This window comes from Gavialis gangeticus, unplaced genomic scaffold (genome assembly GCF_001723915.1).
Source record: "Gavialis gangeticus isolate Ggan-Ray unplaced genomic scaffold, GavGan_comp1, whole genome shotgun sequence".
NCBI lineage: Eukaryota > Metazoa > Chordata > Crocodylia > Gavialidae > Gavialis > Gavialis gangeticus.
Window position 1 is genome coordinate 117,755,504 of NW_017729031.1, and position 12,463 is coordinate 117,767,966.

General features: G+C 41.8%; 1 protein-coding gene across 1 annotated transcript in view; it reads left to right on the forward strand.

Annotated features, from left to right (window-relative positions):
- Nucleotides 1–12,463, forward strand: part of HOXB9 (homeobox B9) — a 19,823-nt gene that overhangs the window by 2,424 nt on the left and 4,936 nt on the right. The window lies entirely within an intron of this gene.

Sequence of the window (12,463 nt, forward strand, 5' to 3'; positions counted from 1 at the left end):
CCTAACCACCCCCCCCCAATCCCTGGAAGCTATGGGGAAGTCAGCTAAACTAAAAGTTTAATTTAGAAAAGTTAAATGCGCATTTGCAGATTGACTGCTCATTGGCTCATAAAATAAGATGGTGTAAAGCTTTTTGGTCGTTTCTATTATTTAAGCGCAATCAATGTAACGATTCTTATTTTTCTGTACCTGCTGCTAAATTACTTTTTAAGGCTTAGTTTTAGCCGCTTCACCAAAACATTCTCCTGCTAATTAATGGAAATCTCAATTGACTGAGTCAGTAACTTAGTTGCATCTGCAGAGACTAATGAAGATTTAAAAATAGAGCGGGTTTCCCCCCACCCCCTTTCTCACAGAGTCCGATCCAGCCAAGCATGTGAGTGCTTTGACTAAAGTCCGAGGGGTTATTCATGTGACTGAGGTTAACTCACATGTTGAATCCTTCGAGGGACCCAGTGTAAATGGAGTTAATGTGACAATTTAACTTCCGATTCAGCCCAGGATAATGCCTTGGGGAGGGGGTTCTAATATCTAAATTAACTGAGAAACAGCCCCTCTGGCTTTCCATCAGTTTGATAAAGTAGTTATTGAAGAGTTATTGAAATATAATTTTAAGCTCAGGGCCTGGGTAAAAAAGGAACATTTTTCACTTTCTCTCCCGTACCAAGTGTTACATGGATACGGGGCCCCAGCTGAAAACTGGAGGAGTAGTTAGAGGAGCCTGTCCACGCTAAATATACCTCCTTCGTTTGTATTCATATTTCTTGCTGAAAACCCTCGCTCCTGAGTCTGCTTTGAATCACAGAGACCGACGTGAGACTCCGTCCTGCATTCAGATTTTCTTAATTCTTCAGACATTGGGGGGGGGGTGTCGATCAGACCCTTCCGGCACATCCAGGCAGGGGTCAGTTACAAAGATTTTCTTTGCAGAAAATGACTCTCTTCATCCCAGAAAACCGCGGTAGTGAGGATAGCGGCTTTTTTTTTCAATGCGCTCAGGTGTGCCCTGGGAAAACCCGAATGGCATTGTCCTGTGGTTTCCTACGGCTTTCCCTAGGCTCACTTCAAGGCACATGAGGGCTCTTAAAACCAAATAATCTCTGTCCCCTCTGCAAGATGTTTACCTGCTATTGCGGTCCCCGTCCCCCAACGTGAACTCGGAAAGAGATCAGAGTCAGGGCTAAATTTAAGCGCGGGCACGTCCCGCCCATTCGTGTCTAGTCGGTTTCACGCTTCATAGTCAATTTCTCTTCTCCTTTGAGGGAAACTTTCATGCAGCAACAGGTGAGAGAAAGAGTCGGGGGTACTTTCTAGGGCTCTGCTTTACTTTTAAATAATGTGCAACGTGATCGCAAAACCACAGAACCTGGCAGGGCAGACGCAGGACCCGAAGCTACGTTTTTAGATCAATTTTTAATTGACTCTGTTGCAAGCGGATGGTGCCCCCCTTTTTTCCTCCCTTTAATTGTATCTCCTTCCCCCTACCGGAATTGGCTCCCTAGCTCTCGTATCCTAACAAACACAGGTGGGCTCTGAATATTTTATGTTGGATAATGGCTTGCGCTGCTCTTGGGATCCTAGGTAGCCTGTGGACTTTTCCACCCCATCTCCTCCTCTTCTCCAACCTCCCCATTTCGGAGATGATGGCTGCGTGGCTTCATCATCTCCGATGATGATTTTTTTCATTGCCCGATTCGCATTTAATTGTTAATTGACATCTGTGACTCTGCAGCTTCAGTCATTGAATCTGATTCGTGCTACTGGCCCAACGCCAGTTCGCCTTGAGTGACGTTCACACATTGTATCTGCCTTGACTGACTTTATGTATTTCTGCGTCCCAATGAATTAACAGTATAATAAAGCGGATTGCGTGGGTAATAACGTCAATGTGAAAATATGCTGATGTGAAATGTAAAAGGATTCTGGGTTTAATTTCTTCCCTGGGTTGCTCACTCCTATACAAGTACTTGTGACTGGAAAAATTCCTGGCTATTCCATGTTTTGCAGAAACTTATTTTAAACGCATCCGTCAATCCCGTTTATCTTGGATTTATCACAGATACCCCGCTTCAGAGAGAAAAGAACGAACAGACTTTTACTGACAATCTAAACTCAAAGATACGTGCTCTGAAATGGGTTCAGAGAAATAGTTTTTTGGGGGGGGGTTTCTACATGGGGAACGTAGCTGCGTTTCCCGATTGTTTTGTTTAAATAAGGGAAATGTATCATTTGAAACCATCGTTTAATTTACCATTCATTCGTCCTTTCTTTTGCATCCAAACACATTTACAAATGTTTGTCTTATCCTTGGCAGAGGAAACAAAAGCTGAAACTATAGCTGGCAGCTGGCTGATTGCAAAGAGTGGAAAGGGGGGGGGAAAAAACCCCGGCCAGCCTCTGGAGCTGGAGAAGGAATTTATTTTTAATACGTATTTGACCAGAGAGCGCCGCCTAGAGATCAGCCGAAGTGGCAACTTCACTGATAGATAAGTCAAAATCTGGCTCCAAAATCTCAGGATGAAACTGAGAGAGGGAAAAAAAAAGTCGGGGGGGGGGAGGGGAAGAGAGAGAGCAGAGCTAATAGGGGCTTGCCAGAATTAACAGCTCGGGTCTCCATGTGATGATAAGTCACTAGATGCGACCAAAGCAAAACATTTCGGAGAGGGCAGTATTATTTCTTTTTCTTTTTTTTTTTTTCTCTTTGTTGCTCCGGTCTTAATGATTTAAGCGATAACAGAAATATGGTTTGTTATTTCCAAGGCATGTGGCTAAGAAACATTTCCTCATAGTTTTTGTTTATTTGTTTTATGTCCTTTAGGCTGAGGCATAAGCTAAAAAGAATTAACTCTGCCGTAATAGCCCCATTGATATCCTTTTCCAATGGCATTCAGGCAGCGCTGTGTTGTGGATTTTGGTTGGGGGGGGGGTTTAAGCCAACTTTTTCATCTTAGTCATCTCCATGAGATAAGGGCTTCCCATATGTAGCACATTCTGTTTGAAAATATTCATACAACTCTCGAGGAACTTGATGCCAAATACTCCCAGAGGCTAATTCTGATGAATGGGCACTGTAGAAAACAGCTGCTATAACAATATTTTAATAAAAATATAGCTTTGTGAAGATCTAACTAAATCACAAGGAAACCCATAATGAACTATGGAGAATCAATATAATGTTTTCATATGACTGGCAATATATCGTGCTATAATATGTGCTTATGTGTGTGTAATAGATACATATACATCTATACATTTGCTGATGTATGGGTACACACACTTTCATTCCCTACAACCTATTAATTATTTTAGCACCTATTCCCCTGACTAGTGGAAGTTGTCCTATAGCTAAGTAATTCATTTACTATCTAAGATCCCTAATTTGTCTCTGATGGCTAAATTTAAAACCTTTTTAAGAATTTCTACCAATAGCCAGAATAAATAGAAAATCCCATTACTTTAAAAATTTTCTTCTAACCAGGGATTAAACTCGGGTCCCCTCTCCCTTTAAGTTTCTTTTCTTCTTCTCCTTCTTTCTATGTTTTGTTTAATTTTGTTTCTTTTTACTGCGTATTATTTATTTTTAAACCTAATGATGAAATTAAATGACAAGTGGGTTTGGTTTTCAGCTTATCTGAAGTCGTTTTCTTTATTTATGTTTTCAGTCTGTAATTTGATAGAGGGAATCTTTTATTTCCAAATTTCAGCACAAATTTATAAAGATGTCCCTTCTACCAGTTTTGTAAAGAGGAGTGGGGGCTTCACTGCAACAGCCACGTTCATGCTGGAGTTTGCCTTATGACCTTGCGAGAGGAAAAAACGAAAATCGAGTGGTCCCAATATTTTAAAACTCCTCCTTGCAGCAAACAAAAGCCAATATAAAAATGATTCTCATTTTTAATTGTGCTTGTCGTGTACATACGTTTGCCTTCCTTTTTTTGCATACACTCCCCTCTTCCCCACTATATAAATGCACCATTCAATTTGTCCATGAAACGCAACTAAAAGTTTCAGTCACTTAGCCTTTGAGGTTGTTTTTTTTTCCGTCGCTGAGAGTTTGATTTAAACTTGAACTCTCCTATATTGACGAGTCATGATTGGGATAAAACCGGAGAAGATCTATGTGAAAAAAAGGTGTATCTTCATTTTAAATTAGAGTCGATGCCAAAGATGCTTAATAATATATATATTTTCCATGTCTCGCTTCCCCACCCCCTACCCCCCAGAAATCTAGCCTTACACAAAATACATACATAGGAGTCTCTTGCAAACCCTCAACTCAGTTTCCCCACTTTTTGCTGCCTGGAAGCTTGGTTTGCTTTTTTTTCTTTTTTATTGGGAGAGGGGTGTTGTGTGTGTGCGTGTGTTTCCACTCCGTGTTGTCTTTTCTGTTCACTGCCTGACATGCTGTAAACTGTTTGAAGTTCAACAACATGGCTAAGTTTTATTGTATTTCCGGTACAATAGATTTATATACCATCCCTTCCAGTCTTTTAACGGCTTTGCAAATGAAATGGAGCTAAGTTATAGTCAAGTTTCTGGCTCCTCAGTGCATCTCTTGAACCCAAAGATTTTTTTTTCCTTCTTCCCCCGAACTTTTAAGCTCTAGGAAACTCACACGTTAGAAACTGCGCTACTTTCCCCTGTTGTATTTCGAATAGCTTATTTATTCATTCATTTATTTATTTTCGTATTTATTTATTTTATCCATTTATTGGGAAAAATCCAGCACGCAAGGTAAGCTATTTAATTTATATTGTTATGATGTTAGCAAAAAATAGACGTGTGTGATAGCAACAAGAAAAGGCAGCTAGATAATGCTAGGACAATCCTTAATTTAAACCTTGGGTCTGCTACACTTTCCCTTGCAAACTTTGAAGAATGAAGGGAGTTTCTCACAAAGCCTTAAACCTCATTACTTCTCCAACTATCACTTTCTCCCAACACGTAGCGGGGCAAAATTGAAATGACCCCCTTTGCAAACATGAAATCATTATTATGTATCTCTGCTTCCTATTCAATGGAAAATGAGAGAGGGGGAAAAATCCTCATTGTTGCTAGGTATAACAAAGTGACGTTTTTACTATTACACTAACAGATTTAGCCTTTTTAAAAAAAAAAAAAAAAAAGTCGATCGCTTTCCTGGGAAAAAAGGCAGTATTTTTATTTTTCCAGAATCCACCGAATTTCATTTGATTCTCAGCAGAAAGTTATCCAAACTTTTTTTTACGTTTTAATTTAAAAAAAAATCAGTGCTGATTTTTTAAATCCCATTGAAATAATTTCACATTGGAAACAGTGCTTTGAACAGTAGCTTCCGTTAAGAAAAAAAAAACTTTAGAAATATCTGTGCTCTTTTTTTATAGCTGAGGTAATCGCTTGATTCTCTTAAGTCAATAGGATTTTACTGTTTCCTCTGGTCTATTTGTAAACTATTTGTAAACTCCTGCAGGAGAGATCCGTTCTAGACACTGTACTTAGGAAATAATTTGAATAGTTATTTCGTGCAATCGTAGGGGTTTTTTTTGTCTTTGAAAAGATCCTTTTGTTGCTTTTGTTTCCTAGCAACTGTTTTCTATTATAAAAGTTCAGATTGCAGATGATGTCAAACAAAATGGCCGCCCAGGCGCCTTTCTTGGTAATTTTAGCCTTTGACCCAAGAATGAACTAGAACTGCTTTGTGAATTAGGTAGTTTCATGTTGTTGGGCTTTTATTTTTAAACACAAGAACATAAAACTACCTGATTTACTCCAGTTATTCTCCTCGAAATTGTTTATTCAGGGCAGTTGGACCAAAGGAAAAATGATGGGTAGGTTTATTTCTGTTTATTTATCTATTAGCTCAACCATACAGTGAAGTTTTAATATCTCCTGGGGAAGGGAGTTGTTCTCATTAGTTTGGCCAAGTGGGTCAGGGAGCATGAATGCAGAGCTCCTCTGTGTGTTTAAGTTCAGTTTCAGTGACAGTTTGGAGGAAAGTAGAATTAGGCACCAAATAATTAACCGCCGATTAAAGGCCAAATCCAACTTCTGCTAAACTCGGTGGTAACGCTCCCATTGACTGTAGCGGGGTTGGGATTAGCCCCAAGTGAGAGATTTCTTAAAGGTATATTCTCCCATTCCCTCGTGTGCCTGCACACTTACACAGGCAGAGGAAGTAAAGCGTGTTCTATTTGGGATAACACACCCACCCTCCGGTTTGCATTATAACCTACCACAATGAGCTCCTTCCAGTTTTTCAAGCTGGCCCATATTTTAACTTCTGTTCGTAAAAAAATAGCCCTACAAGAGACATACTTTGCGCAGTGCCCTTTATTCCAAGTATTTCACTATGATAATGTGGAATTCTCTGTTATTTTTAAATGATGTATACATATATGTAATATGTGTGTATATATGCATACACACACGGACTGCAAGTAAGAATAGGCATAGTAGATGCTATGTGGGTTGAACCTCATATACTCTATAAGGCACTATTTCGCTTGGTGTCAAACTTAGACACCTCTTAAGATACCGATAAATTCCACATGTTATCGAGGTATACACATGCACGAGCGTCTCTCTGACTGGAGAGCACTGCCTGACTGTTTTAGTAGTAAAATTAAAGCTACTTTGAACTTAAACCTAAGCGGGAACAATGGGCGCAAAGTGGATTTCATTAACGCTTCTCAGCTGTGGTAAACAATATTCTGATCAAAAGTCCCTTCCAGTAACATCTCTTTCTCTGTAAAATAAAGTGTAACAGTATGGGGCACAGTAGCGGTTTTCTAAAAAACGGTGTGCGCTCGGGAGTATCTATAGGCATATAAATGTGTATATGTATATATATCAGCAGTGGTTACATACATATATATGTAAAGAGAGACTCAGCCATACATAGTTCAGAAATCCATGTAATACATATTATATGCATGTATACACAATCAAAGCCTGGGAGCAATTTTCTGTGTATCCATTTATGAAAAGAGCATGAAAGTAAGTTGTTACATGTTACGGGCCAGGATGAAATAACTCTGCGGTTGCATCCCACGTGGCTTTTTGAAGGCTTAAACACTGATCCGCTATCTTGGGTTTTAAATATCATCTGCCACTTCTTTGTAGCCAAAGGATTGCTGTGAAATCGGTTTATTTGGGGAGCGGAATTTTTCGTGAATAATAATCATAAAAAAAGCTGTTTTATAGGCTCTCTAACGTGGTGCGTGTGTTATCCCTGCAACTGGTCATTGTTGTAGGCAACATGCCCATCTCGCCTATTAAACAAACAACCCGTCCTACAGCAGAGGGGGGAGTAAGTCAGCATAAGACAGACTTGAGCTCCCTACTTCGAACGGGTTTTGTGGATCTTTGTCGGAGGGACCAAGTGATAGCCCTGCTCCAGGCAGAGCTTTTAAGTGGAAATGAACAATCTTGTGAAGTTAATAATAAACCATTAGGTAATGCTACCCCTACAGGGCACCCACTAACCTGTCTTGTCTGGGCTTTTGATTTTGGGTCTCGCTTACATCAGTACAAAGAGAGCAGCAAGGTCCATTGGAGTTGGGGGGCTGTAACTGAGATCAGAATCGAGCCCAGGAAGGTTTGCAGGGATGATTTGACAGCACAAAATGTACTTAATTTCTCCATGGCTGTGGGAAAAGGAAGCGGGAAACCTATCTGTGAAGTCAAACGAGGTATCATCATGATGCAGCTTATATATATGCTTTGCTTGTCTCTGAAGCCATGTCTTTCTTTTCATTCCTAAGTAGAAAGATAAGAACAACCTTACCTGAAGAAGCAGCTGGGCTGAGATTGCTACAAAATGATCCGCATAATAATTGCTTCCTTTTGCAAAGTGATATATACGCCTGCTCTCTTCCGCATTAAAGACAATGAGCAACTCCCGTTAATCCAACAATAAAACTCCTCAAATTCTTATTCTTTGCTGGAGTTCCAGACTGTCTAAAAATCTCTCGCCCCCATTCAGTATGTTTTAATTGTTGGCAAAAGTGCTGTAAAAATAGCCGGCTGAAAGCAGCCTCCCCCACCTCCTTTTTGTTTAACAGGCTCTCTTGCCTCCGATTTTATTGAAGCAATTATTTAATAACCTTATTCTAGTACCTGTGCCTTTTTTTTCTGTCCGTGAGTGGGAGACACCCCCTCCACCACCACCATCTAAGCAAGTAAATCCCTTTCCCCACTAATAATACAATTTAAACCAATTTACATCGTTGTGACCCTAAACCTAAATCTATCCTCCCAACAGTGAAAACCGCTCCATTAAAACCAACGGGTGCGAAATCCACCTACTTTCAGGGCAGGCTGAAGCGCCCCGTTTTTGCAAAGATTGTTACTGAGTTTAAAGGGGGGGAGACCGTCTGGAAGCCAAAATCTTGCTTCCAAAGGACCATCAAACTTTCTTTCCTCTCCTTGTACTTTTCAAACGCACATACGCTTTTACTTTACAAGGGATCTAAATGCTTTATTAACTGCTAAGGTTACAAACCTCATTTGGAATTGTGTTTTTTAGCCAGAGTATAGTTTCAGCCCTTGGAAACCTGCCCACATGTGTAAGTTGTTTTGCTTCTCTTCAGACAAGGAATTTTTCCCCCCTCACCACTTACGGCTTTTTAACAGACGGCAGCATTCAAGCTGAGAGCTAGCACAGGAAATGGTAAAGGTAGATCCCTCTGCTTTTAAGCCACAGAAACTTATTTCACTTTTTTTTTAAGGGGTGCTTTTTTTTTCCTGCTCAGGAACTTTTTTGTGTGCGAGTGTCTCGCCCTCCTCTTGCGTTTGGCAAGGACTCCTGACTAAAGTTCCTTTCAGCCCCTCTTAGACCTGTGTAAATGTATCATTCATAAATCCTGCTTTGCTTTATGCTGAGTTTTGATTTCGGTTTCCTGGCTCTTTCAAGAAAGTCAGTTGTTAGGGTTTTTTTTTTTTTAAAGTGAAATGTTTTTCACAGCTGCAAAATGAGAGATTTGGGGTTCGGGTTATCTTGCAATCTGCCCTCCTAACTCTCCAGAGCTATGAAGTTCACTCCTAACTTTTATTCAAGCTCTAGTAGCCTTAAATATTTTGCATTGAACTGCAGGATTTTCTCTTAAATGAGACATGTTGTACATCGACGCCATGTTGGCCCCAGGCTCAGACACCCTGGGTCCAATTTCCCAGTCCTTAGTCACTAACTAACCTAAGTAAAGGACACGGGATTAGAGCATTTGCACCTTCAGCATTTTCCCACCTTCCCCTCATTCATGATCAAGAAGCGAAATCATATGGGCGGGAAGGTGCCATACCTAATCACTGACAACAACACCCCCCTCCAAAAAAGTGTTTAAATATGTTTCCGGCAAGAAATGGGTCGTCGTCTTGTTTTGTCCCCCTTATGCTGATAAATCAGAAAAATGTGACTATAACACTGAGTTACGGTCTACAAATTTAGAAAGCATGTTATATTTAACGGTTCCTAGTATAAAGGTATCAACCCACCCAGCTGATTGTTCCTGATGAAACCGAGCAGAGGAGGTGTGTATTTCAATGAGAAATGCTCTTTGGAAATCATCTCTTCCCCACCCTATAAACAATAAAGTATATTTATAAACAGTAACTGAGTTTAAAAAACAACAATCCCTTTTGGCTTTCCAGCTCAGACAAAACCTGTTTCGACTTCTTTTCTCCACAGGCAAATTCCGCTTAGAAACTTTGGCATCGATTCTGGTCACAAGAAAAAGTTTCCATTTCAGGGCTCCCCCCAACCCTCTTTAAATAACTATTCCAGTTGAGTTTCCTGAATCCGGTCCACAAATGCACAGCTCTGAGAAGAGTCCAGCTAGCCAACAAGCCCCGGCAGAACTTTTCTCTCCTCTGTCCACATGGACCAAAGTTGCATTAGACCAATTTACTTGTAGAAGCCCGAGTGAGGTCAGCTTCTCCTTGTCTGCTTTTCCTTGACCAAAGTTATTGGCGAACAAAAGAGGTTTTCATGCGATTTCTGGTTGTGTGTTATTTTTGGCTTTTTGTTTTTCATCCCCTGCAATGTAAAGCCGTTAAAAAAATAGCACCAGAGGACTCCAAACAGACAGATTTGGTATTAAGGTAGAACTGTAATGGAAGGACACCCCTCCTCAGCCCCTGCGCTTCGGGGGAAAAAAAGGATACAAGGAGATGAGATATGGTCATATATGTGTGAAAAAAATCAACTTCTGGACCAAGAGCAACCTCCAAAGTAGCGAAGGTAAATGGATTTTGCAGAACGCCTTGTGCGAGCCCTACCCACTGGGGACCTCGAGCCCTTCGGATCCTAATTCAGAGTCACACTCTAGGAGTCTTCGGGGCTTGGATTTATATACTACAGAAAATTATATACTCAGAGGCTGACATGCCTCAGCGGAGGGGCACTCGGGGTTTCTGAGCTGTCTTTTCCAATGGTGTAGTAAGGCTAGAGTGTTTGCTGTATCTTTATTCCAGGTAAGATGCGCCCCATTTCACCTCGCGCCCACAGAACAGGTGCTTGGCCTCAATCAGTGATCACGAATTTCACACACAACGATTGCACCCGCATCCCCACGGTTGATACACACATGCACACATATATGTACGCACACACAGACACACTTTGGTCAACAAAGCGAGAGGGATCGCCACCCTACCCCGTCCGTCAGTCCTCGCCTGGACACGCTGCCCTGGGAGTCGGGGAGGTCCTGGAGATGTGTGCTGCCACAGATTGATTTTAAAAAATCATTTCTGAAAGGCAATAAAGCGGAGAAATATGACAATGTCCGCAGAGAGGTCGTATTTCACTTTTTAATGACACGGGGGTCTTTCCAGTTCCAAACCTCCCTAACTCTTGAGGAACTTTAGGGGCTAAAGGAAAAAGAAAACAGGGGGGAACCAAAATGAGGGATTACCCAAGGTGTTTCGCACCAGCCCGTTTTTGTGACACGGTCCCCTTAGAAAAAAGGTTTGAAAGGAGGCTTGCCCCTGCTCGCACTGACACTGTAAGGTCTCTGGGTTTAGGTAGGAGCCCCGAGATACTCAGCAGGGGAGAATGCTGCTCTTCCACCGGGGCAAAGCCATTGGGACAGAAAAGGAGCTACTTCGGATTTATCCCGATGTCAAGGAGAGCGGACTGCTAGCCAGCCGGGACCCTCACCTGGGTAAATTTACTCTCGCAACCTTTGCAGCTAAGCGGCTACAAAAACATCGCAGTGATCTTCAACCAAAGGAAAGATGGGCGCTTCTATTTGCGGGGGCTGGGGAGGGGAACTATCCCTAGATTCATGTCCTGATTCAGAGATGTTAACCGTAAGAGTCAATATCTCATAGCCTGAGCCTCCAGCCCGGTCAGATCATTTAAAGAAAATAACGCATTTCCCAATAGCGACCCAGGCAGAGGAACACAGAGCGGGACACTTGGAAATACATCGTACTAACAAACCAGAGGGCAGCTGCTTCCGGGAGACACAACTGATAGGAATTAAGGGGGCAGAAATGGAAAGGGTTGGAGCTGGGATTTTTCAGTGCCTTTATCATTTTCCAGTCGCAGTAAAACACCTCGGTCTGCCAGACATGCCCTGCAAGCACAGGCGCTGAGATGCGGGAGAGATGCGCTCTGCGGAAAAGGAGCGAGAGGTTTGCTTTCCTTTAATTTCAAGGCGGCTACTTGGAAGCCAGCATTTGGTTCTTATTCAGCTCCTGGAGGTTTACACCAACTAGGCACGAGGGTGCAAGGAACGGGGAACGGATTAGTATCGCTGTATCATTTCCAGGCACCTATGGTCCATTCGCTTTCCCAGGAAGGCTGTGTTACAGGGACAAGTCCACACAGAGGCGAATCCATGCTGGCTGCAGTTAGCTGAAGTCCAGGGCTACATTTGCCCCTAAGCACAGCATCCACCTTTCCCTTCCTCTACATTAAAAAAAATAAATCACTGGACTGTCTTAAAACAAACGCATCTGACAGCATACCTTGGTAGCGCAGCCCCTGCTACCGCCACATAATCAGGCTAGTTAGGGGCTGCCTCTGCTGCAAGCCCTGTGCTAAGCGCTTGCTTCATTCCTAGCCAAAGAAACCCAGTCAGTCTGAGAAAAATCATACTTACACACAAGCGGGGTTTGTGAGTTTAAACACATACAGGACATACATAGATGCATAGGAAGGTATAGTGGGCGGGAGAGGTAAACCATAGTCTAAAATGTGAAAGAGTCCCTTTTTCCCCCCTTTCTTTTCCACAGGCAATAAATTCAAGGCTATAAAAATCAAAGAAAGCTAATGTAAGTTTTATTAAACTATTTAACCGTCACAAGTTTAACGCGTTGTGTAACAAAGCAGGATCAGTGCCATACTGTATTTTACTAGGCTTGTAAAGTTAAATGACGGCTTCTGATTTCCACGATGTGTTCAGCTCCTTTAGCCCTGGCAACACAATCCTGGTATTATGCTGGGGAACATATGGAGAGAGATTCTGATTCCCCCCCCCCC